Here is a 26,620-nt window from a genome sequence, read left to right as displayed (position 1 = left end):
ATGGATGATGTAACAGAGAATTTTGGCTGTGCATTATGATTTGGGTTGAAAATTTCAGAACCAGCAGCTCATAGCAGTTCATATCTATCTATATCTGTATCTCTCTATCATACTGAAATTAGTTTTGTGCAGGAAGAAAGAAGCCAGTGGTGGTAGGTTGATAGCTGTGGGGGGAATTAAACAAGTACTCTTGTACTGCAATGCATATGGATACCTTTACTTTATGTATTTCTTCCAGCTTCCAGCTTGCTACTTTCTACTTGTACTTTGCTTCATTTAAGAGGGAAATACTTTTTTGGTTTCGAACAGCATATGGTCCATTGGTGTAAATTAAAATAAATTAAACTACCCGGCAGTGCATTAAAATCTGATTCAAACCAATCCAATAATATGATCCAATAACAAAGACTATTAAAGGCCATTATGTATAAGGAATACTTCTTAATTTGAATGCCTACAAGGGACTGAGGTACCAGATAGATAGATAGATAGATAGATAGATAGATAGATAGATAGATAGATAGATAGATAGATAGATAGATAGATAGATAGATAGATAGATAGATAGATAGATAGATAGATAGATAGATAGATAGATAGATAGATAGATAGATAGATAGATAGATAGATAGTCATTACATGCTGTATATAATTAGCTAGATACAACAAATAAGATCCTATTTCTTCTGCAAGGGTCAAAGATCATTGCTGTGGTGTGGAATGGGGTCATGACCCCACATGGTCAGCAGAGTCAAATCAAGTAGCAGTGCTGAACTCGAGGAGGTCATTAAAGAGGCAGAGTGTCCTGATGGGGACAAGCAGCATGGGGGGAGGCTGTTAACCCCTTCCTTCGCCTTTCCCTGCTGAAACGAGAGAAAGCAACGAGAAAGGAAATGTAGTGGAGGAGAAGAGATGAGAGGTCATATTATTGTAGCATAGCAACCCAGGTTTCAGTGTGGGTTGAGGCGAGCAATAATATATAATATTGCTGAGAGGTTAGACAGCTTAGAAGAACCTTTCAAGATGGATGTGGAAAGAGAGGTGCACTTTCTGCACAGAAGAGGGGGAGGGAAGGTAGGAGAGGGGGTGGGGGTGAGCCGCGTCGGTAGAAAAAAAATAGCCCAATCCTCCCATCTCCATCCACTCCCGACACTCGTCTCTTGCTCACTGTCTCTCACTCTCTAATACTATGTTAGTTTCCCTCTCTCTATCTTACTTTCCCTCCCTCTTCTTCCGCTCTGTGCATCATTAAAACAAGCAGAGTAGTGTTCAGAGCGTGGGGCTGAACTGAGACGGTGACCTCCACAATAAGAAGATGTTCTTGCTTCGGGGAAGAGAAGGTCGTTTTGTACTCCTCTCTGTCTCTCTCTCTTTTTCTTCTACTTACTTCCATTGGAGTAAATGAGATTTGGAGGGGTAGTATAGTGGAGGAAGGGATCAAGAGGGTAGACATGCAGACGGTGAAAGACGAAGAAAGAAAGATGCAGAGGGAGAGAGGGCTGTTTAATGTAGGATTCATAACACAGAGAAGAAGAATATGATAAACAGGAAAGATCTGAATTCCCCTAAAGTAAAGTGGATAGTAGGGTTAGAGCAAGGCAGCCAGGGGCTGATGCCACAGAAATGGGCATGAAAAGCCTGAATATGAGTCTGCCTGCAGTTTCATTTGGGAAGAAGATCCTCCTTGCTCGGAAATGAGTAAAATACATCTTCCTTGTCCACACATGCCGATGGACAGCATGAGGTCAGCCAGGAGCAATTGTTATCAAAGAAAGCCACGATGTTGGATGTGGTGATGCGCAGCTTGTCCAGGGGCATCTTTTCATCTTATACATACAATAGTCACCAAGGCCTGAGGCCTTAGGGAGGACAGAAATTCCTACGGGTGACACAAGGACAGGCAGTGGTGAACAGCTCCACTGCCCCCCCCCCCCAACTCCACGTGGTGCCTTCACGCTGGCACAAAATGTGTGGGCAGCGAGCACAAACACATTCTCTGAATCCTCCAGATGATTATGCATCCCTTAAATCCAATAACCTCAATTCATTCTGCTTTTCCTGGTGTCATTCTACATTGTAATTCATTCATTTACACTTTCTTTGACAAATCAGCTCATTCTCTGGATTCTTCTCCTCCATTATTAATGCTACCCTTCCTTACTTTCCTCTTACCCCTCATTCCTTTCCTTCCTCCCTCCCATCCTCTCATCAGTGGACTTGGGTCCCATACTCTTAATTTGGCCTTTCTCTCCGAGGGAGGACTCTCTTTATAAAAGGCTTGTCGTTTCCCAATACTGATTTGAGTATCACTAAGCTGCACCTTCACACATATTGTTGTCTCACACCTTGTGCCAAATATTCCTTTGTAAAGCCTTCCCCCATCCCCTGCCTGCACCTGGTAGAGATAGTGTTCTTTCAGCCGCAGGCTCTGCCTTCTATACAAGCAGGGCTAGGATGGCACAAGCAGCACACAGCTGTTCCCCTTGGTAAATTGATAGTGAAGGGTAGTGGATGGGGCTTTGAAAGCGCCTTGTGCTATTTTTGTGACAGTTGTAGATTTTTTTTTGCTGTTTAATTCAATGTGACCAATTATGCTCCCGCGATCCTCAGCAGGGGAGCTTGGAGAGCAAATTAATACTTGACTTCAAAAAGTTTTCCTAAAGTGCGTTTACATTCTTCATCCTGTTTTTTTGTCTTTTGTTTTTTCTCTGATTCAAATACAAGTCATTAGAAAGGGACCTGGTCTCACTTCCTGCGCTGAGATCATGTGTGTTCTTTGTGTCTGGCTTTAAACTTCTTCTCTGCCTCAGCAACAAACTGTTAAAGTCTAAACAACAAGCTTACTTTCATTATTTAATAGCAAAACTTAGGTGGGAAAAGCAGAATACAGAAGAACAGTGACTGCCCCTTTGGGTAAACAGCAGCCCACAACACACCCATCACCTTGTGCTTCAAGGACTCTTTGTAAACATAAGTACCACACACACTCACACGCTAAACCCACTGTAATACCGAAATCCCGCTTTTCCCTCACACCACTCGCTCTCTCCTGGGTGGATTGCCTTGATGAGTGCTCCTAGGAGTGAATACATGTGTAAGTGGCCTAATGACGCCTAAACCCATCTATGAGCAGACAGAGGGGGAGAGAAAAGAGCGGGCGAGAGACAGGAGGAGTGGGGTTGAGGAGGGGATGCCAGGGTCATGCTTGTCGTGAGAGGCGGATTGGAAGGCCACGCTGGCGTGAGGGAGCACAGCTTTGAGTAAAGCAGCTTGTTTCAGAGAGGGATTGTGTTTGCAGACCCTACTCACAGAGAGAGCGTGTGTGTGTGTGTGTGTGTGTGTGTGTGTGTGTGTGTGTGTGTGTGTGTGTGTGTGTGTGTGAGAGAGCGAGAGGGATCTGTGCCTGGGCATTACAGACCTACAGCCTTAATCCACATGGCCTGACATCCTCTGTTATCCAGCCCTCTGCAGCCAACTACCAGACTGATGGAGATACAGCTCTACCCCCTGCTGCGCCACGCCACACATCACTCTCCACAGACACACACACACGTGCATGCACGCACAGTGCATGTTTTGCTGTACTACTCGCTCTCTTCCCCATATTTTGTCCCCACTTCCTCAAACCTAAAATGATTCCTGGTCATAGCCCATATATTCTATTTCCTAAGAAATAGGCTCATACCCAGTTCCTCATTACTATATACATCCACACACAAAGTTCACTATAATCAGTGACACACACAAACTTTAGTCTGTTGACACTGTAAAAGTTCCGAATAAAGAGACAAGTTCTATATTTAAAATATTAATAATAATTAAAGTTTCCTTATGAGTTAATATGCATTTCCCCTCAGTTTTCTTTGTTTACTTTTATACTTGTACTTATTTTAGGTACATCTATTTTATGCTACTCCTTCATCTGCTGGATTTCTGTACATCAAGGAAGGGACCAGTCATAGCAAATGCTTATACACTCACTGGAAACTTTATACACCTGTTTGACTGTTCATTAATGCAAATGTTTAATCAATCAGTCACATGGCAACTGCTCTGTGCATTTAAGCTTTTATGGTGAAATTCTAAGTGAGCATTAGAATGAGGTAAGTGATTTAAGTGACTCTGGACGTGGCGTAGTAGTTGGGTCAAATGGGCTGCTTTCATAAACTGCTGATCTACTGAGATTTTCCTGCACAACCTTCTCTATGGTTTACAGAGAATGGTCCAAAAAATTACAAAATATCCAGTGAGCAGCAGTTTTCTGGGGATAAAAATGCCTTGTTGGTGCCAGAGGTCAGAGGCGAATGGGCAGACTGCTTCAAGCTGACAGGGAGGCAATGCTAATTCAAATAACCATCCATCCATCAACCTGGAGTGGGAGGGTGGGGTGGGGATGGAGGTGGCTATTCAAATAACTACAAATATGAAGAAGAGCATCTCTGATTGCACAACACATGGAAGATGGGCTACAGCTACAGAAAACCACACAGGCTGCTCCTGTTAGCTAAGAACAGGAAGCTTAAGCTCCATCGGCTCAATCAATTTGAACAATAGAGGGCTGGCAAAAGGTTGCCTGGTTTGAGTCATGATTTTTTTCTGTGGCATTCAGATGGTAGTTTCAGAATGTAGGTAAGTAATATGGCATAAACAACATGAAAGCGTGGATGGATCCTGCTTGGATCAGGCTGATGGTGGTGTACTGGTGTGGTTGCTATGTTCTTGGTACGCTTTGGAATCCTTACTACCAACTGAGTGTCATTTAAACACAGCAGTCTACCTGAGTGTTATTCACCAGCTGGGCCCACGTCCTCATTTTAGGTTTGACAGCATTTTAATAGATAAAGGTGAATGGCTTGGACATGAATTGAGCTGCGGTTTGGGGAAGGCCTCGAAGGGGACTGGTGGCTGCTCCCGGGCCTGACAGATCCCCATGTACTAAACAGAAGTGCAGAAGTTAAAGAATTGAAAAGGGGAGGTGGGTGGGGCATGTAAACAAGAATGAACAGCTTGTAGAACTGGAGGAACATATATAGATAAGAACCGGAAGGAGTGTGTTTGGAAACATTGGTCCCACTCCTGAAATTCAGACTTTATCTCCAATTGCTGACCATGACGAACCCTATATGACCAAAGTGTAGCCATGTTTTGATGGCTGGTCCCAGAAGGATAGCACGCCGCGTCACAACGTTCAGATTATCTAACTAAACATGACAATGATTTCACTGTACTCGACTGGCCTCCATAATCACCAGATCTCAATCCAACAGAGAACCTTTGGGAGGAGGTGGAACAGGAGATTCACATCATGGATGCACAGATGACAAATCTGCTGCTCTTGGGCTAAAACTCTCTGAGCAACCTTCCCTCCTTGTTCAAGCTACTTAAGACTCAACTAGGTGCTGGAAAGAATTTATGCAGTTCTGATGGTAAAACGGCGTCCAACCCAGTACTTAATAAAGCGATTAGTGAGTCTATAGTAAAATGCGATGTAAACAGTTCTTGTGTTTGTTGTAGCTCTACAGCATAGAATACCACATGAAAAGGATGTTTGAATAGTGGAAGATGTTGGGATGAATCTTATAACTGAAGCAGAAATACACAGTGTCAGGTTTCAGAGTTTGTATTGTACCAAATGCTATCTACACACCTATGAATGTGAAAGTCAGTGTAATACATGTCAGCCAGTCGGCCAGCACAAGTTGGACTGCGATGCCCTGCCTGTTCTTATGACACCTGCAGTTTATCTCAACACCCTTTGGAAGCATCTGACTCCAGGTCCAGCTGGACTAAACAAGAGTTTTCAGATAAATAAATAAATAGACAAACAAGCCCCACCTCCTAAGAGTATGTTCCTCAGAATAGCAACATCTGTGCTTTTGCATTTTGAATGAATTTGTTTTAGTAGTAACAGAGTATTTTTACATTGTTTTATTGACGTTTTTACGCCAATAACAACAGCAAAAAAAGTCCTTCTTCCGTGTCTGAGAATTTTCATCTGTTCAGTCAGTCCATCTGTTGACTCTAAACCCACCGATACAGACCTGTACTTTAACGGGAAGTACACTACATTCCAATAAATGCACTGTTTGTTTTGGACTAGCACAGAACTTCTCACATATGTCCCCCCTACCTTTTGTGTTAAATGTTTGCCACCTCATAATTTTCCCCAGAACTTAAAGGCATGCAATGAGAAGAAGAAGAAAAAATCCATCATGTGTGAAAAGGAGAGCTCAGGCCGAAAGTGGAATTACCCCTGACTTTTTGCCAAAAAAGAGACACTTGCAGGCCTGAGCATCACATGTCTGTCATAGGTGTTTTCCAGTCAAACTGTGTCAAACTGCAAAAGCCACTCTTGTTTTTGTTTTGTTTTTAAAATCTTGACTGATCGGTGTTTTCTTGTTGTTGCCACAAGAGGGGGTAAGTTACAATAATCCCCCGGTCACTACTGAGCCCTATGGCAACAGACGCACAAGCTAGAAGACCCACGGGGGCTCATCACAGCCCCACTGCTTACATCATAACGCATATTATTATTACTATTATTACTACTATTATTATTATCATCGTTTCGGAATCCGTTTCGGAATCATTTCACATTAAATGGATATAGGCTACACACAGTGCATTCACGCTGTCTCATTTCCTGACTGTCCAGAGAGACAGCGAGAGGAGATACGGGGACACGGAGAGAGAGAGAGAGAGAGTGTGTGTAGGGTTAGAACTGAGAGAAGGGGAGAGAGAGCGAGAGAGAGGGAGAGAGATAGACATGCACAGAAGAGGAGGAGGAGGGGGAGGCTCCTGATACCAAGACACGGAAAAGCAGGGGAGGGAAAGAGAGAAAGAAAAAGGGGCTGGTGGAGGAAGAGGAGCGGGGAGTTGGAGAAAACGGGGAATAAGACTTACAGAGAGCATACAGAGGAGAGGAAGGAGAGTACCTAGTGCTTTGGACATCCCCTCCTTTCTTCTCTTAGGCTGTCACACCAGATTGGACTCCGAAGGACCGACACCACGTCCACCCCAGACCCCATGGGGTAACAGGTATGTCTGACTTCCTTATATTACTAGTAGCCCTTTAAAAAAATACAGCGTTCAGCCTCTCTCCCTTTGGTAACAGGTTTAAGATTTCATTGAGACGCGGCGGATATCGCAATATTTCCATGGCTTCAGGCTCTATCTTACCAACAATTAGTTTTCTGCCTCACGGAGCCATCGCGTCTACAGCTGATAGTTGGTGGGCGCACAGGTTGGAGACATGACACAATGCAACTCTTCACAAATCGTGGCGCTATAGTAGTTGGCCATCGGAAAAGCTACTGTATGAAGGCCTGTCTGTCTGTTTTTTATTTCTTTCTGTTTTTTTCTCTCTCTCAGTGCTTTTTAGTCTAGTCCGTCGGCATCATGTTAGCCACGCAGAGTGCATTTTGACAGCGATATACCCGACCGAGTGAGCAGGCAACAGTCTGAAAGTACGCCTACCTGTTCCATACGTGACAGCCAGCTGTCTATTGCGCTTGTTGATATTTGGAGAAGCTGTAATTTGTTGAATGGATACGCATATTAAAGCCATATTCCACACATTAGGCGGCGAATTATTAAACAGATAGACCAAAAAAATCTATTCCTGTCCACTTTGCTGTGTTTTTCCACATGTGTTTGAATATACTACCAAACTGCTTCAAATCCAAATGAATATTACTAGTATAAATGGGTAGTAAAATATACTTTTTTCATTGTTAGCGCGCAGGAAGAAAATGCAGTTTCCAGTTTGCGTAATTTACGACTGGTTTTGAATAAAAACCATGCACCACTTAGTCAAACGTGTCCTTTTGACTTTTCGAAAAAGCCCATCTTTTAGGTTAGGCAGGTGTATGTGACACTTGCCGACACATACGTAATTTTTCTCTTGGGGTTCGTGTCAGCTCCTCGAGTTTGACGAAACCACCGGATCCTGCTGAAATTTTTTACAAAGTTTTGAAAAGCATGACACGATATCGCCACACTGATTGGGGTGTGGGAGGATTGTGAAGCGCACACGCCGTACCAGAAAATACGAGTGATGCTCCGTACAGCCGTCTGGAGGGGATTCAAAATGAAAGCGCTCTGAGTCTGGAAGACAAGGGCTTAAACCCTCCTCCTTCTCCCCTCGATTAACCTCCGTTTGGGGGATTTCTCCAGCTGGAAATTTCTGCTGCGTCAACACCCAACCCTAGAGTACCAGACAAGACAGAGGGGGGATTTTGTTTGCAGATGGTGCTCTTGGGTATTTTTTTTCTTCTTCTTTTCTTTTTTGTAATTGTTGAGGTACAGCTGATCATCATCTGATCCGCGTTGAGAGTTGAAAAGAGAGTGGCGTCAAGTGTTTTCTGTTTATTAAAGCTGAAGCGTCTCTCCCGCTCGGTCTGTCTCCAGCGCTGTGGGTACAGTGTATGTCTGCTGTCTGTGTCTGCCCTCTCAAACCGGTCAGTTCCGTCTTCCTCCATTTTCTACCATGCTTACCATGTGAGAGGGGAACAACCCCACTTCATTCACGCTCTGTAAAGAAAACGGCGGTGGGCCCCTAGCTGTTGTGCATCCCCTGCACAGCCAGGTGAGCGCTCAGCAAAGAGATCTATGCATTGCTCTAATCACTGTCCATTATCACAGGGGATTTCAAACTTTAATATAACATAGGACAAACTTAGACTGACGCTGGGATTTATTCCTCATGAGATTATTTTAATTGTTTCATCTTGTTATGTATAACCTACATCTGTTAAAGCCTGTTTTTCAGAATAGGCAGAAGCAAAGTTACAAGTTACAAAAGTCAGCGAGAGAAGGCTGAGAAGACATACTTGGGCTTTTTTGTGCTAACACAAATCAAACAAAAACACTGCAGATTTAAATCGTGCCCTTTTGGCTTATAGCTTTGTAATGCCAGTTAGATCTAGGTCTTTTCCTCTGTTTGACATCATCTAACTGGATCTCTGGGATTAAGAGACCATCAAGCCATTTTTCCAAATTGTCTTAGGCCTCTCTCTGGATTTGTCTGGTTACTTTGTCCTTCCTACTACTCAGTTAAGAGTTGGCGCTTAATATGATAAATCCTCCAAAGTCTTTTATTCAGTAATTCAATTACTGTAGGCTTGTCTGTGTGTGTGTTTGTGTGTTTGCATGCATGCCATGCACATTTTGCAAAGTCCTCATGAGGAGTTGAAAGCCTAATTATCTTCTTTTAATGCCTACAATCCTCAGCTGTTCTGGCATTCAAACACATTTCAATATGCCATCCATACTGTCACCTTAGCTTCTTCCACAATCCTGTCTGTGGGTCCTGACATGACATCCCAGTGGGGCTGCTTCCCTAAAGTGGGGTTGTGTAGTATCATTATTGAGAACAGTGAATGTCAGTGTTTCTGTGTGTGTGTGTGTGTGTGTGTGTGTGTGTCTGCACCTCCATCTGTGTGTTCCACGGGGAGAATATAATACAGACCAAGACAACAGTTACAAGGATGAGTGGAGGAGGAGTGTAGGCGAGATCGGCCGAAAGATGGAAAAAATATTAGCTGCGCGTGTTCTTGTGGGACTGCAAAGCAGGATTTGAAGCACTTTACACTTGTGCATTCTCTCATGAATGGACCTTTTGAAGTTGATTAAACAAGATTAAGTGCATCAGCATGACTTTTCTGTCTTTTTCTCGGTTGAAACCAAAGTTTCCCATCGTGTTTGCTGGAGGCTGGCGGAGGTTGTTGCACTGAATAATATCCACACGCCGCAGCAGATTTTGGACATCTGTGGGAAACGGTGAGGGTGTGGCTGTGTGTGAATAGAGGGTGAGAAAATGAGAAGGAGGGCTCTTGGTTTGGGTGGTGGTCAGGTATGAAGCTCAAAACTATGGCCTCTTCATTGTGTGTGTGTGTGTGTGTGTGTATGAATGCAAGCCTGTAGCTGTGTAGGTGGTGCTCAGGTTGTGGGCTGAACTGTGTGGTAGCGAGTTGGTCGACTTCAGCTACGCAGACCCTGGGGATGTAGTGTACTACACCCTCACAACATCAAGCGTGTGTTCATATAAACAGTGTGGCAATACTCTAAACAGTAAGTTTATCTAATTTACAATACATTTTCCCAAAAGATAGAAGGATCAGTGCTCCACAAAGACACATTTGTCCCTGTTAACAACCTTGTACTTGATTCATCTCCCTGTCTCTATCTCTCCCTGCCAGTTTTCTCAACCCGATTGCCCCTCAGAGCTTACTTGTTAATGGGAACACCTGTTTGGTTAATTCACTGCAAAATGAACCACTTACTCTGGCATGTACATGTCTTACATGACACAACACATCTCTCTGGAGTTTTGTGACAACTCTGTTTCCTACCTGTTACATCGTGGATATTATAATTCTCACATCTATTTCATTTTTAGACAGTTTGGCACATATTAACCCCCCACCTGCCCCTACCCATATCTCTACCAGTTCCATCCCCCCATTTCGTAATAGCTCCCGAGGCCCTTTAGCTTAACTGGTTCTATAGCTCATTGTGCAGGGATGAATACAGGTGTTCCTAATCCCCATAGGGTTACACGGATGCTGTGGGGGATGTGTGTGCGTCCATGTATTTGTGTGTAACAGCTGGCTTCCCTTTCTACTCATTTGACATACTCTATCTGCTCCCAGCAGAGAGAACAGGTGAGTTTAATCCATCCCCACCCCAGACCCGCACACATGTGCAGAATTACTCCCTACCTCTCACATATATCTTAATATTTCATAGCGTTGTTTGCGCTCACAGGACGTCAATGAAAATAACAATCTGTTAAGTTCCTTTCTTTCGTTACTTTGTCCCTGAATTTTAAATTAAAAGGTCGTTTCCAGTTTTTAATCTTTTTTTTTTGTCTTTTACACTTCAGAAGAAAGATTGAAGTCCTGAAGGAAAATTTAAATTTGATTGCTGCTAAAAATAAATGCAAGGGAATTTTGAAAATTTTTGCTTGGGAGCTGTTGATATTGCAAAACACCTTTTTGGATCACACATTCCTGAGAAAACAGATGACGGATTTCACTTTGCGTGCTCTCACCAGGGTGTGTTTTTCTTTTATTTAGGAATGTGGAGCAGAACGGCTTTTTTTCCAGGGAGCCATCATCACACAATGCTTATCAGCTTCATGAGCAATTTTCTGGAATTGGCAACATTATCTAACAGCAGTTATCAATTGCATCAATGCGTACATTCGGGCCAGCTTGTGAAAACCGATCAGATCCTCTCCATTATTTCGTCACCGCACTTCTAATTGTTGCTTTAATATTCTGTGCGTTTTCACTTGCTCGGAAGCTGTCAAAACAAAATTGCAACAAGTGAAGTGAAGATGGCAGTTTTGCACGTCAGGTAATGCAGGCCGGTTAGATAACAAACACATATTATCTTCCAGTTAGCATTCTGTCTGTTGGTAATAAACAAACAAGAGACAAAACAGAAATTATATCTGTTTTCTTATCCCTTTAAGCTTGCTTATTTACACTACATATTTCTCCGTCTCAGGCAGTTAGCAACTGTGCCCTTCATGTTTTTTTCCATTAACGCCTTTGGTGTTAAGCTACAGATTACCCCATGTTTTAGGATATTCTGACTCAAACTTTTATATCTCTGTGGGAAGTATGAAAAAAATCAGCTTTTTAGAGTTAATCTGTCTTTTTGCATCCAAGTTATTTAAAAAAAAGGACTGATCACAGTAATTTGCAAAAGAATGACACACAAGAACAACGTCTGCGTTATGAACCTGTGATACTGTTTCACCACTCTCTAGTAATGAGCTGACATGGGACTGATTAGCGTTGTTGTTCGCATGATTTGCTTTTGTTGACAAAAAACATATTTTATCTTACCCAGACTTTCTTACCTCTTTCTAGATGATTAAATGATTTCTGCCTCTTTTGCAAATTGTTTTACTCGTCCTTGAATATTTCCAATTGTCACTGTTTTTGGCTCAGTGTCATATGTATATATGCTGGGTAGGCCGTCCTTAATGCATAATCATTACCTGGCGTGGATGAACTGGTAAACCAGTGAGAAAATACAGTCTGCACGAGCGCGCTCGCTCAGTTGAATTATTTTATCAACAAGATAGTTGGCGTCCTCGTCTCTCCACTTTGCAGAAAGGTCACCATCTCCTTAGTCAAATTTATATAAGCCATTAGAAACTTGAAGGTTTTTGGGCTTAGAAAAACCTCTTTGTTGAGGTCTGGAGTTTGCAGACTGTTGAAAGCTTCATATAAGTACATGGTTGTTAGTTGTTATTTTCCCAGTGAAAGAGTTTGTCTTTTATACACATAGTGTGAGCATTTGATGAGAAATTGAGCGGCTTTGAGCAAATACATCTTTAGAAACAGTCAACTAGCCTCGGGCTCTGGCTGGTGAGAGATTTCCATATCAAAGCTCAGGTGAGAGAACGAGACAGGGGAGGCAGAGCGAGGAAGGAAAAGAGGGAACGTGAAGGAGAGAGAATGGAGAGGGGGGTGACTGTCTTGGAGGAGGGGTGGTGGTGGTGATGAAACAGACATTCATTCCAAAAGCGCTCTAGCCCTTGTTATTCTGTCGCTTTTTTTTTGTGCAGCACAGTTTAGTCTGTGTGTGTCAGTGCTGTCTGTCTCAATCTAAACTCCTGCATAAAAAAACACACACACGCAGAAAGGAAGGTTGGCAGGACTCAAATACAAACCAGCACCTTTCTGTACTCAAATAGCACACAAAAACTGTCTCTACAACCTTATGTTGACTGGCTCTGACCGCAGAAACAGTGTGTGGAGCAGAGAATGGTTTTCTCCCACTAATACTGAATAACATCTGACCTGTAAGCTTCTGCCAATATTTGGATCTCAGTTTAATATTAGTACTGTAGCATAGAGCCATCATTTTCCCTGGAACTATTTCTCTTCTTTAGCTATAAGTATCAGACCCATGGAATTGATGGCGACACTCTAATTAATGGATAGAGTTTTCGTTTGACGCTTTCAAAGATGTGTGTGTGCCTCCGTATGTGTGTGCGTGTTTCTGACGAACATTATTCAGCTTTGTAGAGTTTTGTAATCCAGCCATGGACTCAGGCTAGAGTGCTAAAGTGCTGCTAACAAGGCCTGTTTAACATTCTCTCCCCTGCTCAACATACAATTATTCCACTTCGCTGCCATTAACATGTACAGTAGGACTGGGCTTTTAATTGGCCTGATATGACTAATGCCAGATCAACTTGGATTTGCTAATTAGTTTTTGCTTTAAAAGTGCCATCAGGACATGAAATATTCATTGATGTGAGGTGGAGCGAGGACTGTGGGTGGTATTAGTGGGATATTAGTGGTATAGGCAGGCTGCTCGAATGTGCTGGGAGAAGAGATTGAACCTACGTTGGCCTGTTGTGGTCGGTTATTCATACTTTGGGTGAGGTGTTAGTTTTTTCGTCATAATTTCAGACACCCACACACACACACACACAAAGAGAGACACGCACACAGATTCGTTGCGCACACCACCTCCTTTCTCAACATCACAAGGCCACCTCGTCGTCTCCAGCCTCCACCTCTTCTCTCTTTCTCTCCCGCTCTCACTTCCCCCTGTGCCCTTCTCCCCCTTCCCATTATTTCATCTCCTATTTTTTTCTTCTTGCCTTCTCATCTCACATCCTCTTCTCTCCTAACCTTTCTGCGTTCCTTCACTTTGCCCTAGCCCCCCGTCGTCCCTGCGCCCACCTCCCCTTGCTCCGTCCCAGCTGTATCAACCTGACTTTTTTCTCTCCAGGCCTCTTCTTCCTCATCCTCTCCCTCCACTTCCTCCTCCTTCTCCAAATTCTCCTTTTCTTTTTTTCCCCTCCCACTCCTTAATCTTCCACCTCTCCTCCTCCGTCTCTCCTCTACCACCCCCTCCTCTGCTGTAAGTGGGCCAGGTGCCTCATGTGGCCTCCCCTACTCCATTTCTCATTTTTACCCTCCCTCTACTCCTTTTCTCATTTTTACCCTTTCTCTGTTCCCTTTCTCATTTTTATCCTTCCCCTTGACCCTAGCGCATATTTATACATTCTGTTAATATGAAAAGTTGCAGGGTCCAGTTTTCTGCCAAATACACCAACAGACTTAGCTCAGATGCGGTATTACCTGTGAAGATAAGCCGTTCAACTTGCAGTAAGTTTTCTGTTAGGACTGGAGGAAGTTATTTCACTTCAGAAAGGTTTTAACAAAGCTTTTTTTTGTTGTTCCAAAACCACATCCTTTGTGTGTTTACATGTGAAATTCATAAATCAACGAAACAAGTGGACCTTTGTCATAGTGGCCGTACATTTTATGGGCTCTTCGGTGTCAGTGTAGTTCCCTTTATGAACAAAAGAGGTGAAGCCAATCCACATGGGAACAGAAGTGAGTAGGTTCACATCCCTTTTTCGGTGGCAAGGGGCAAATTTCCCCAACGGCCCTGTCACCACTCTTTCCAACACCGCATTTTCAAACATGTACGGGCACACACACACACACTAACTGAAACATGCATATGTAAGCGTCATTGTTGCTGTCTTTTTGTTCTCTTCTAGCACAGTGAGATGGCATTGAGCTTTTCACCTCTCTCTATTTTTTTTCCTCACTCTTCCTCTTTTCACTCATTGCCATTCTGTCTGCCTTTGTCTGTAGCTGGCTCTATCCCCGTGCCCTCATCTTTTTTACTCTATCTTTTTCACCCCCGCATCCCTCCCTCCCTCCCTCCCTCCTGTCTTGTATCTCACCTCCCCCCTCCTGGTTGTTTTGGTGTGTGTGCTGGTGTGTCATGAAGGGGGTGGCAGTTGATTGGTGGTTGGTGGTTTGGACAGACACCTGATACTGGCACTGGCTCACAATGTGGGAATGTGTGACTTCTTCAAAATTAGGTTTCCGTGGTGGGTGTTGTCCTTAGCGATGGTGAGCACCATGGTGAGAGTTTACACAGTGGTCCTTTTGTCCTTCCCTCGCTCATTGTGTTTCTTATGCCTTCTTCTCTTTATGAATTTACAGTTCTTTCCATTGCTGTCTGGGGGTCGGGGAGGTGGGCGGGCAAGCAGTAGTTCCAAAAGCCTGCAAGCCATGGCAGCAGTCAACAGGTGACAGTCAGCGTCACGTTCAACTTAACGCTGGCTGAGTGAAGAGACAGACAGATAAGGAGGGAGGGGGTGACAGAAAATGAGGTATCAGGACCGAAGTGAGGATTGAAGTGAAGCGTTTGTCTGATCAAGCCTCACTTTTCGTCAGTCACAGTGGACATAATGGCCTTGAGCCACTCTTCCGTCAATGCAAATGTCCTTTAAAAAGTCCCTTTTTTATAAAAAACAACAACAACAACAACAACAAAAAACCAATTACATTCCAACAAAAGAAACTTTACTTGAAACTTTACCTTAAATCCACTTCTTTTTTTTGCCAGAAGCTTTCGGAGGTATGCCATTAAAATGGAGCAGTTACTCCATGCACAGCACAGCAGCGAAACAAGGAAGACAACGAGTGTAATTGATTTTGTATCTTTGCTGATTACTCTAAGAATTTAGTCAGAAGAGGAGCTGCAGCCTTTTTGTTGAAGAGGTAGAGCCTCCATATCGATGCTATGCATTGACTAATGCCTGTGGTGATACCCTGTGTCATGTACTAAACTCTTAAGTCTTGTGGACTTAACACTAAGTGTTTAGTTCTCCAGAAGTCCACTAAGCAGTGCAGTAGATGAGAAACCTAATGAGTCTATACTGACGGTTTTCCATACTCCCTCCTTCTTCTTTTGCAGCTTGAAGGCTACTTTTTTCCACCTCCTTCCATTTCTGTTGCTTTTGTATTAGTTCCCTGTCTCTCCTCCTCTCTTTCCGTTCTCTTACATCTCCTGTCTCCCTGCCTCTTTCTTACCCTTCACTGTCTCTTTTCTGACTCCAAAATGCGAGTCTCTCTATATTTAGATACTCTTCTCCTCTCCCCTTGATTTCTCTCCCTTTATCTCACCTCCTTTTTTTTTCTGCCGTTGAAGGACAGATTTGCAAAAGCACTCCAAGATTCATCAGTGTTGTATAGCAGCTGCTTTTTGATCAGCTTGATGAGTGACAACACAGCCCCGGGCTATTATATACAAATGTGTTTTTATAAACGCTTCGCTCACTATATGTAAATCCCAGAGCTGCTCAGTAGTACAGTTAGTTTTGGGAGTGTTAGTCACGAGTGAATATTGTATGTGGAGTGCTAAGCTAATACAGTACAATGATGTGTGTTTTTTTTTTTTAAATGTTTAGTTTTATGTGCGCTCCAGAGTGTTTGTGAATAAGATTAGCAGGGAGTAAAGTCTCGTAATATTTGCTCAGGGTGATGCAGGGTATGCCTGTTGAACCTGTGAGTACACACTTAAGCTGTCGTGGGTTTTTTTTTTTTTTGCTCCCCTCTTTGCGTGAGCTCATTGTAAGCTGTGGCCCAGTGTGGATTTGAGAAAGATGCCTCTGTTTGCTGTCTGACAGAGCGACAGTCTCACCAAGTTACCCTAACACACACAGACACACTTTCTGGACGCCCGCCTCGGCACCAGATAGCGACTGGCCACCAGCAGTGAGTCACCATCATTCAGTCATTCAGCTGTACATCGAAAAACCACACACTCCAACAAACAACAATTAGCTTTCAGCTGTCAGACATTTCAGACATGTAGTCCTTGAGGCCTACTATACAACGTGATTTTTTTTTCTTTTCTTTTTTTTTTTACGTTGTCTTCCTCCTCTCCTGGTAACCCTTTGTCTCATTTCCTCCTCACTGTTCACTTGCTTTATGTGTGTATATGTGTGTGCTTGTGTCCTAGTGTGTGTTCTTGCCTGAGACCTTTGGAGCTGGTGGCTGCAGTGACTGTTTTAACAGCTCGGGAACAGCCTGCTTGTGTTCTTTGTGGTGCAGTCATGTACAGTCGTGTCTAGCTGAGTCGTGACAGGTTGCTTTTTTGCTGTGACAGGTTTTGTGTTAAGACCTATGAGAGGGTCTGGACAACCACACACACACACACACACATTTGCACACACACACACAGCGAGTGGCTCGCTGGCATGGAGAGGAAGAGAGAGAGAGAGATCAGAGTAAGTGTTAAATGTGAGTTCTGAGCCAGTCCGTAGCCTTATATTGTCATCATCGCTCTGGCCACAAAGCCATTTGGTGCTTTTGAAAACAGAACTGAGATTTGCCAAAATAAGAGAAACTAGAGGAGACGAGATGAGGGGATATAAAAACAAGCCCAGGGGAGAAGAGTACAATAAATGAAAATTATGCCTTTTAAACAACTTGAGTCATCAATTTTGTAATTTTATTTCGTTTGGGCTTTATTGGGACAGGGTGGTTTGAGAGTGGACGAGAAAGTTTAAGCGGGGTGAAGATACGCAGCAAATGGCTCGGGGTAGAATCAAATCTTGGCCTCTGCAGCACATATTTTACCTGCTCAACCCAGTGAGCACCCTACTGTAGTTTTGTTTTTTAGTAGCTGCTGTAGTCCAACTCATTAATGGGTAGAAGTCAAACAGCAGAATCTCTTGCTTCTTTTATGTCGAGTTTTGGCCAAGCTTAACCTTTTGTGCAAGGAAACATACAGTGGGGCAAAAAAGTATTTAGTCAGCCACCGATTGTGCAAGTTCCTCCAGCTAAAATGATGACAGAGGTCAGTAATTTGCACCAGAGGTACACTTCAACTGTGAGAGACAGAATGTGAAAAAAAAAATCCATGAATCCACATGGTAGGATTTGTAAAGAATTTATTCGTAAATCAGGGTGGAAAATAAGTATTTGGTCAATAACAAAAATACAACTCAATACTTTGTAACATAACCTTTGTTGGCAATAACAGAGGTCAAACGTTTACTATAGGTCTTTACCAGGTTTGCACACACAGTAGCTGGTATTTTGGCCCATTCCTCCATGCAGATCTTCTCGAGAGCAGTGATGTTTTGACACGGACTTTCAACTCCCGCCACAGATTTTCTATGGGGTTGAGGTCTGGAGACTGGCTAGGCCACTCCAGGACTTTCAAATGCTTCTTACGGAGCCACTCCTTTGTTGCCCGGGCGGTGTGTTTTGGATCATTGTCATGTTGGAAGACCCAGCCTCGTTTCATCTTCAAAGTTCTCACTGATGGAAGGAGGTTTTGGCTCAAAATCTCACGATACATGGCCCCATTCATTCTGTCCTTAACACGGATCAGTCGTCCTGTCCCCTTGGCAGAAAAACAGCCCCATAGCATGATGTTTCCACCCCCATGCTTCACAGTAGGTATGGTGTTCTTGGGATGCAACTCAGTATTCTTCTTCCTCCAAACACGACGAGTTGAGTTTATACCAAAAAGTTCTACTTTGGTTTCATCTGACCACATGACATTCTCCCAATCCTCTGCTGTATCATCCATGTGCTCTCTGGCAAACTTCAGACGGGCCTGGACATGCACTGGCTTCAGCAGCGGAACACGTCTGGCACTGCGGGATTTGATTCCCTGCCGTTGTAGTGTGTTACTGATGGTGACCTTTGTTACTTTGGTCCCAGCTCTCTGCAGGTCATTCACCAGGTCCCCCCGTGTGGTTCTGGGATCTTTGCTCACCGTTCTCATGATCATTTTGACCCCACGGGATGAGATCTTGCGTGGAGCCCCAGATCGAGGGAGATTATCAGTGGTCTTGTATGTCTTCCATTTTCTGATGATTGCTCCCACAGTTGATTTTTTCACACCAAGCTGCTTGCCTATTGTAGATTCACTCTTCCCAGTCTGGTGCAGGTCTACAATACTTTTCCTGGTGTCCTTCGAAAGCTCTTTGGTCTTGGCCATGGCGGAGTTTGGAGTCTGACTGTTTGAGGCTGTGGACAGGTGTCTTTTATACAGATGATGAGTTCAAACAGGTGCCATTCATACAGGTAACGAGTGGGGGACAGAAAAGCTTCTTACAGAAGACGTTACAGGTCTGTGAGAGCCAGAGATTTTCCTTGTTTGAGGTGACCAAATACTTATTTTCCACCCTAATTTACGAATAAATTCTTTACAAATCCTACCATGTGGATTCATGGATTTTTTTTCACATTCTGTCTCTCACAGTTGAAGTGTACCTCTGGTGCAAATTACTGACCTCTGTCATCATTTTAGGTGGGGGAACTTGCACAATCGGTGGCTGACTAAATACTTTTTTGCCCCACTGTATATGGGAACTTGATGCGCAACATATCACTGAAATGAACAAGTCACAAAAGTTAAAGAAAGTCCAATAATAATATCATTCAATAACTCTCTATAGTTGGATTTTTGAAGTTTAAAGTATTTCACCGAGTGCCCTAGAAAGGGTTAACGCTACGGCACCCAGCACCACTTTTGTTATTCTTTTTCTATGTTTGATGTGGAAGTACAGTACTTAACTCCCTGCGCAGAGTCTAGGTTGGATGATATGTTAAATGTTTCCAACTGGGTGGGTGCTGTCAGTTCAAAAACTGGTGACTGCCAATATATTCACAAAGGTGTGAATGTGGTGTGTGTGTGTGTGTGTGTGTGTGTGTGTGTGTGTGTGTGTGTGTGTGTGTGTGTGTGTGTGTGCGTGCGTGTGCGTGTGTACGTGTGTGTGTGTGTGCAGGGAACCCCTACACCCATATGCACTTGCTTGTTGTAATCAAAGCAAAATCTCCTCTCAGATATTTGTTTGGTTTTAAACTGGACAAAACCAGTAAGCTTTGGGGGTCCAAGTGGAAGCTATAAGATGTTAGGAATCTTTGTACACTTTAACTATACAACCTTATATGTTATTCAATGATCAATATCTCCAACCAGTAACGTGCGGCAGTTGTTGCTTCTGTTAGCTCACATGCTTGTCTGACATGAGAACAGAGACTTTCACACCGGTTCTTTGTTCTGCAGTACTATACAATGCCAGGTCTCCGCTGCACTAGATTTGCCATTCAGAATCTCGCTTTCAATCTGTCAGCGTCTGTGTACAACTGCAGCTCGACACAACAAAAAGGAGACACTGCGCAGCTATTCAGCAGTTGCATTTTACAAGTTTGGTATGTACCAAGAGGCAGGCGGCTAGATCGGCAGAATAAAGAGACAAAAGCATAAACAACAAATATCAAGTCTCAAAAAAAGCACCCAACACTAACAGAGCCCTAAATTCAAAGTCATAAAGGGTCTTTGGGATGAGCTTAACCTTCAACAGGGAGTGGTAGTGTCGTGATGGTCGCAAATCATTTGTTTGCAGGGAACAAATCTCCAAAAAGAATTATACATTCACTACATTCATCTTACTGCACAAGCAACTCGTTGTTTTTCTTCCACTTCTCTGTCAAACATAAAATCAAATCAGCGTCACTCACCACCTATGGCCAATGACAGCCAATGATGCATGTAAGGGCATGCTGTAAGCTAGCATATGATTGGCTAAGAATTAAACCTGGGACTAAGAGGATAAGCTTACATTGAATAAACAGGGGCTGAGAGCTGGGAAATGCCAGAAGTGTAGGACTGATGGAGTTGGTGAGTTAGTAGGTGAATGAGAGCCTCAGATAGGCTACCTCTTGGTCACGACAGAGTGAGGGACACATGCCGGAAATAACCACTGCAGTATACCGTATACTGACGCAGTGACAGGAGTGAGTTGGTGACTGAACCACAGCAAATATTTAACAATGCCCCCCTCACAAAAAAAGTGAAATTTCTCCCATCACCAGTAACTGACCTTACAAATTCTCTTTTACCAAATGGAAGTAAATCCCTGCAGCTCGTTCCCAAAATCATGTGGAAAGCCATTTCAGTAAAGCGGAGACTGAGGTGTTCACTAAGAACTATTAATGTTACATGTGTTGTGATCTGGCATCCACATATTTATGCAGTTATGCAGTACAGTTGGCCAAAGTTTAACTTGAAAGTCTGTTAGCAAAAGCTGTCTTCAAGTTTTCGTCTGCATAATTTTCTTTTTCTTTTTTTTTGCTTCAGCTTGTGTTCCTTCCCCTGTATGACACACATGTAGAGATTTTGCAGTGATGGGTGTAAAGTAATTTTTTTCAATAGGACTGAAAATACAGAAATAACCTTGGTGTTTATAAAGAAAGAGGGAGAATTTATCTGTTCCAGCAGTCCAGATAATCTACTACTCTCCCTCATGAGGAAGGTAAAAGACACGATGCATTTGTGATCCATCAGAATGGATCACAAATGGGGCTGTTTTTCTGGAATCTTTTCTTAAATAAAGATTTCAAGAAGCCATGGACTAATCCTGCTATTAGACAATGCCAAACGCTAAAACCTGCACGTCCCATAAATTTCCTCAGACTATCAGGGGTTTGTGAATCAGCAGATGAGTCTCTGAACTATTCCAGTCATGAAACTTGGGTTTCACACCAACAGACCACATAAGGTGATGTGATCATTCTCACAAGTGACCTTCCCCCACCACCCCACCCCCATCTCTAATGCCACACTTACACCACTTGTCTCCACCCACCTAAAAAACCATAAACGAACACTTCCTGTTGGTGATTTCACTTCCACGTACACCGCAAACGTTTTTCACAAACCAGTAGCCTTTTCCCGTCTTTACCTGCACATGCATTGCAGGTGATTGTGGAAGATTCTAGCACTGGCTGTTAGATATTTGAATGAAACCTGCTCATTTGCAGCAATTTATTTATCAGGGTGCTCCCTCTGTCTGGCTAGTCCCGGTCCCCTTTCTGTTGATGACGGCGTGTATGGAAGAAACGACGCACTGTCTGGAGATCTGCTCTCATCCTCTCACGCGCTTCATATCCTATATCCTCCCTTTCCTTTTTGTCTATCCTTGCTTCCTTTATTTCCAGCTCTCGCTTGTTTCTCCCTGTCCTCTCACCTTTCCTCCCTCCGGTATAGCCCTCTTTCGTTGTATTACAGTCCATGGCTGCTGCCTCCACCCCCCCAACCCCCCAAGCCTTGCGCTTCTCCCTCCCACTCCCCCCCCCTTTCATTTTGGGTTCTCCGACAGTGGTAATGAGATGTTTCATTATTTGCATTTCACAGCTTTTAATAGAGGGAGAATTTAGGCTAAGCCCCGGGTCGTCAGTCAGGGAGTTACCATGGGAGACATAGCAGGCTTAGGGGCCTAGAGAGAAAGATAGCCCAGAAACTACATTCACTCACACACACACACACACACACACACACACACATCTTGGAGTGTGAAGGAGGAAGACACAGGAAAAAGACAACAGAGAGATGGTCACATGGATCTTCTCACCCTTTTTTTAAAACTCTAAAATAATAAGTAGTGTCACAGGTTGCAAGGCATTTAAGGTGAAGCTGAAACCCAGCCAGGGTATTTAAGGTAAAGGACATCAACACCAGTGTGTTTGAGTCACACCTCTTTCCCACCTCTTTCCCAGTCCATCCTTACTATGAGCGGATTTCCATTAGATCACTCTAGGCTTAACACCTGCCTGGCTGAAGGTGAGAATGCATGGTGCTGGAAAACGTCTGGAGCTGCTTAACCGTATAGATCAGTGGGACGGAATGATGGGAGGGTTGTAGAGGCTGATCTTTTTGGATGTGCAAAAAAAAACCCAAAACAATAAGAAGAAATACAGGTAACTGCATGAAAGTCTTCAGGTGAAAATAAGGGAGGTGCGGGTATTGTTTTTGGTCAGTGTGTGCAAGGTGTGACCAAGGATGGAAAAGCAAGGGATGAAGGGAGTTTTGCTAAGTCTCCCTAAGCCTCCCGGATTCTCTTTGGTCCCTCTCCACATGACATGGCTATCCTTCTTTGAGTCAATCTCTTCCTCCACCTTGGCTCCTTGGATGCCGGCCAGTGAAACAGAGAGTGGGCAGAGAAAGGGAGAGTGAGGTAGAGGTGCAAAATGTGGCATGATTAGAGCTGGTGGGGAAGGTGGAGAAAATAAAGGTGGACAGATGGAGGGCGTGTGATAAAAGAAACAAGGGGAGAAGGGGAGAAAACACAGAAAACCTACAGGGAGATTTAAAGAAGTCAGAAACGGAGATAAAATGACAGACAAGAGATTAGCAATAGTTTTTTTTCAACTGACAATAAAGGAAAAAGCAGCTAAGAACAAGCCAGCTAATAGCTTTGTTGTTTTATTTTTTATTTTTCTAATTGCTTGCATGCCTGCCTGGGCCTGGCTCTGTGTCATATGCATGTGTTTGAGTATGTGTGTGTTATTTTTGTTCGTGCCCGCCTTGTTGATGGACTGCCACCCTGGCTTGTCCCGGAAGGCTGCCAGCTCCGTCGGATTGGGGATTAACCCCGGGATAATGGCCTTGATGCCCAGTTGAGTGGAAGCAAAGCTGTTTAAAAAATATTGGCTGCCGGAGTCACTCTCCCCTCTCTTCCTGTCTCCCCCTCTTTCTATCTTCTCTCTCCATCGTTCTAGCCTTGGCGTTTCTGTGATTCTCTGCTCTAGCTCTTTTTTTTCTCTCTGTTTTTCAGTGGTCTTTATCTCTTCCATTCTCATCTCTCCAGCTCTACGTTTTTTTCCCTCTGTCTCCCTTTTGATTCTTCACCTTGCTCCGTTTTCGCGTAACCTCGTCCCGCATTCAACGCGACCTCTTGTAGGACCCTGATTTGTAAAGTGTTCGGTGAACATCGATAACACTCATCACACATTCAGTTTTACATTGAAAATAATAAACCTTGAAATTCAATAGAACTTTTTTTGTTTTGTTTTTTAAGTAGTGGAAGCAGTAGATTTGAAACTAGAAAGTAACAGCTGCCCTGTGCCACATGTGTATGTAAGAACAGTGCCTCTATTGTTCAGCCGAATATCATTTTAATTCCCTTTATGCATGTTCTAATTTGTTCCAGTACTTTTCTCTCATTACGCAGAAAAAAAGAGTCCACTCACATTCAAATAAACAAATTCTTACTTCCTCTTATTTTTGTCGGTATTAGTGTCAAAAAGCCACGTAATATAAACAACTTAGTTTTATTCTACTTTGTTTGAAAGGTTAACACAGCACATAATCATTCAGTTCAGACCTGCCACCTCGGTTCCTTTTTCCACAGAAACTGCCTCTGATATGATAGGGTGATGGTGCAAGTCAGTACTAGAAAATATGCAAAAAGGAGCGTGTTGCCTTTTTAGCTTAACTGATAAAATTCTGTAGCTCAGGCATGAAGCCGGGGTGGTTGACAGCATAAATGCCAGCTCTTGGCTACCGAGTCCCGCTTTGATATTCCTCTGCCTACCTCCTTATATTCATTCACTTCTTCAATCTCTGGCCAGTTTCTATTGCATCCTCCCCTGCTGATTGTCAAAGACAGCGCCAAGATAATGATAGGGATGTTAAATGGGGGGAATTCAGTGTAATAAGGCCTGCTTTTGTTTATGAATTAAATGAATTGATCTTGTATTAGTAAAGATAAGAGATCTATTGCAGCACTGTGCCCTTTGGCATGTATTCTGTAATCCGTGCTGTGCTATGTTCATTATTTTGAACATAAGTCTAATATTCGATCTCGTTTAGCTGCCGTTGGTCTCCATAGACTCTTGAAAGAAATATCTGAAACAACAATGTAAATGCAAAACACAGAAAAGTGGTGTAAATGAACCAAACAAATTTTATACGCGCAAAAACAAGTTCACGCTGTACTTTAAATGTTTTTAAAATGTTTTCACTCTCATGATTTGATCAGTTTGTGTTTTTTTCTCTTGATTTATTAATGGCTTTATTTATTTATTTATGTGGCCACTCAAAATGGGGGCTGTGTGAACTCTGTGTTCACTCGGTTTGACATGTCGAACTCATTTTATCAAATAATGAGCTGAATTGTTACATTTGTCGAGCAGAAGGCCACAATTTGAATTTGGAGTGATTAGCTGAGGGTGGCGGTTTTGCGAGCAGCACATTGGCCACTTAATGATAATTTGCCCTGACCAACTGGAAATCCTTTAATTCAAAATAAATACAACTGCAAACTGCCCAGATACTGCTAACATGCACATGAAGGAATTTTAAAGCCAGTTAATCTGTGTACCTGCTGACAGGAATGTTAATGACGGCTGAATCAACAAACACCAAAAGTAAAAGTGTGCTTTTGAGCGAGTTGTATTTGCTAAAATATGTCGTGCAATCCCATATTATCACCCTGTGCGAAGATGTTGCACATGTTGTAACTTCTTCATCCAGAGTGATGTGCGAATCCCTCGTGGAATCTCAGCGTTGGCCTGCCGTGAAAGCTCTGTGTTAAACCCTAGTACAAACAAAGTATCGCTCTGCCTTTGATCCACAAGGACCTTGCGCTCCGTCTCCCCTCGGTCCTGTGCGGTCAAGGAGGCAGAGAAGTGGCTCAGAGGGACAGGCTGCATTAAGAGAAACAGAAGAAGGAGGAAGCCCCATTCTCTCACTCCATCACACGTCTCATCTCTTTAGTCGTCTGGCTGGGGCCTAAAGTGACTTTGCCGTGATGTGACCAGGACAAACCGGTGTGATGCCATGACGGCTCTGCTAAGCGTGTGAACGTGGGTGTTTTTAGTTCTTGCATGTGTATTGTGTATTTAGGGGCAGGGACTGAATGTGTGTGCGTGTTTTGAGGGGAACGGTGCTTTTGATTTTGTATGTGCGCGCGCGCGCGTGTGTGTGTGTGAAGAAAGGAGGGGTTAAGGAGGACAGTCACTTTTGATTTGGCCTCAGAAGGGTGACAGGGACTTGGAGCTCCAGTGGCATGCTTTACTGAAACAATCTTCTCTGACCTCAAACAGGCGCACACAGACTGTCAGCCTGCCTCCTGATGACTTGTTCCTTGCTTCTTTTTCATTATTTATTTTTCACTTTTGCAGTGAAATTTCATAGAAGGATGAAAAGCTTTTTCTTCCTGCTGTGTGACAAACATTAAAGCCTGAAAGCAGGCTTTAGTTTCTGTAGCCTTGGTGAGACTGCTAATGCTTTGGATGAGACGCAAAAGTCTCTGGCTCGCTCTCTGTATGGCTGATTGTTTGACAAGTTCATTTTACCTTGCCTTCCATTCTTGCATCAGATATATACAGTATATTTGAAAAAAGTAATGATTTAATATAACTGCAGGCTGTACTCATATTGTAGAAGGGATGGGTTTTGGTCTTGGTGATTCTGGGGTAAAAAGGCGGAGACCTTTAAGGAAGAGAGAAGCTACTATGAACACGATGTTTATGTGTAGCTCAGGATTGGTTCCTCTGGAAAAGGAGTCTTTGACTGGAGGGATTTGGACATGCTGAAATTAAACAAGCCAATTAGGCAAGCAAAGAGTTTAGAGGTCAAAGCGCTCTCCATTAAAGCTGCTTTTCTCTACCTAACGACTAACTCAGTATGTCTCGAGTCTGTTGAGGCAATAAATCTGATTATACCTCTCCCTTTCTTTCTCTTTTGCTCTCAGTCACTGCTGTTTGGGGTTTTTTCTTGTTTTACACTCCACTGGTTGCTGCTTTTGGTAAATCTAAGGCATCATTTAACATGTTTTGGGGTGCAATTCTAGCTGCGCGCTCACATTATGTTCAACCAAACTCAATGACACCTTTTTTGTACCTGGTCTATTGTATCAGAGCACTACCACAGGGCCATTATCATTAGATCTATGGACACCCATCACAGCAGAATATGAAAAGTCGCAACTATACGCTGATAAGGATTGTAAGCTGTATTTAAAATAAGTCAG

General features: G+C 43.3%; 1 protein-coding gene across 3 annotated transcripts in view; it reads left to right on the top strand.

Annotated features, from left to right (window-relative positions):
- The first annotated feature begins 6,729 nt into the window (after nt 1-6,729).
- The window catches only part of zbtb46 (zinc finger and BTB domain containing 46), a 63,367-nt gene continuing 43,476 nt past the window's right edge, over nt 6,730-26,620 (top strand). For 2 of the 3 annotated variants that reach the window (XM_085443038.1, XM_085443037.1), the window contains exon 1: nt 6,730-7,038. The gene's annotated coding sequence lies outside the window, so the exon portion shown is untranslated. The remainder of the gene's footprint in view (nt 7,039-26,620) is intronic. The other variant, XM_085443039.1, reaches the window with a different exon arrangement.

The sequence above is a fragment of the Copadichromis virginalis genome, linkage group LG20 (genome assembly GCF_057382275.1).
Source record: "Copadichromis virginalis isolate Kocher_CV1m ecotype Utaka linkage group LG20, C_Virginalis_male_GT1.1, whole genome shotgun sequence".
Taxonomy (NCBI): domain Eukaryota; kingdom Metazoa; phylum Chordata; class Actinopteri; order Cichliformes; family Cichlidae; genus Copadichromis; species Copadichromis virginalis.
This window is presented reverse-complemented; position numbering and strand designations above follow the sequence as displayed.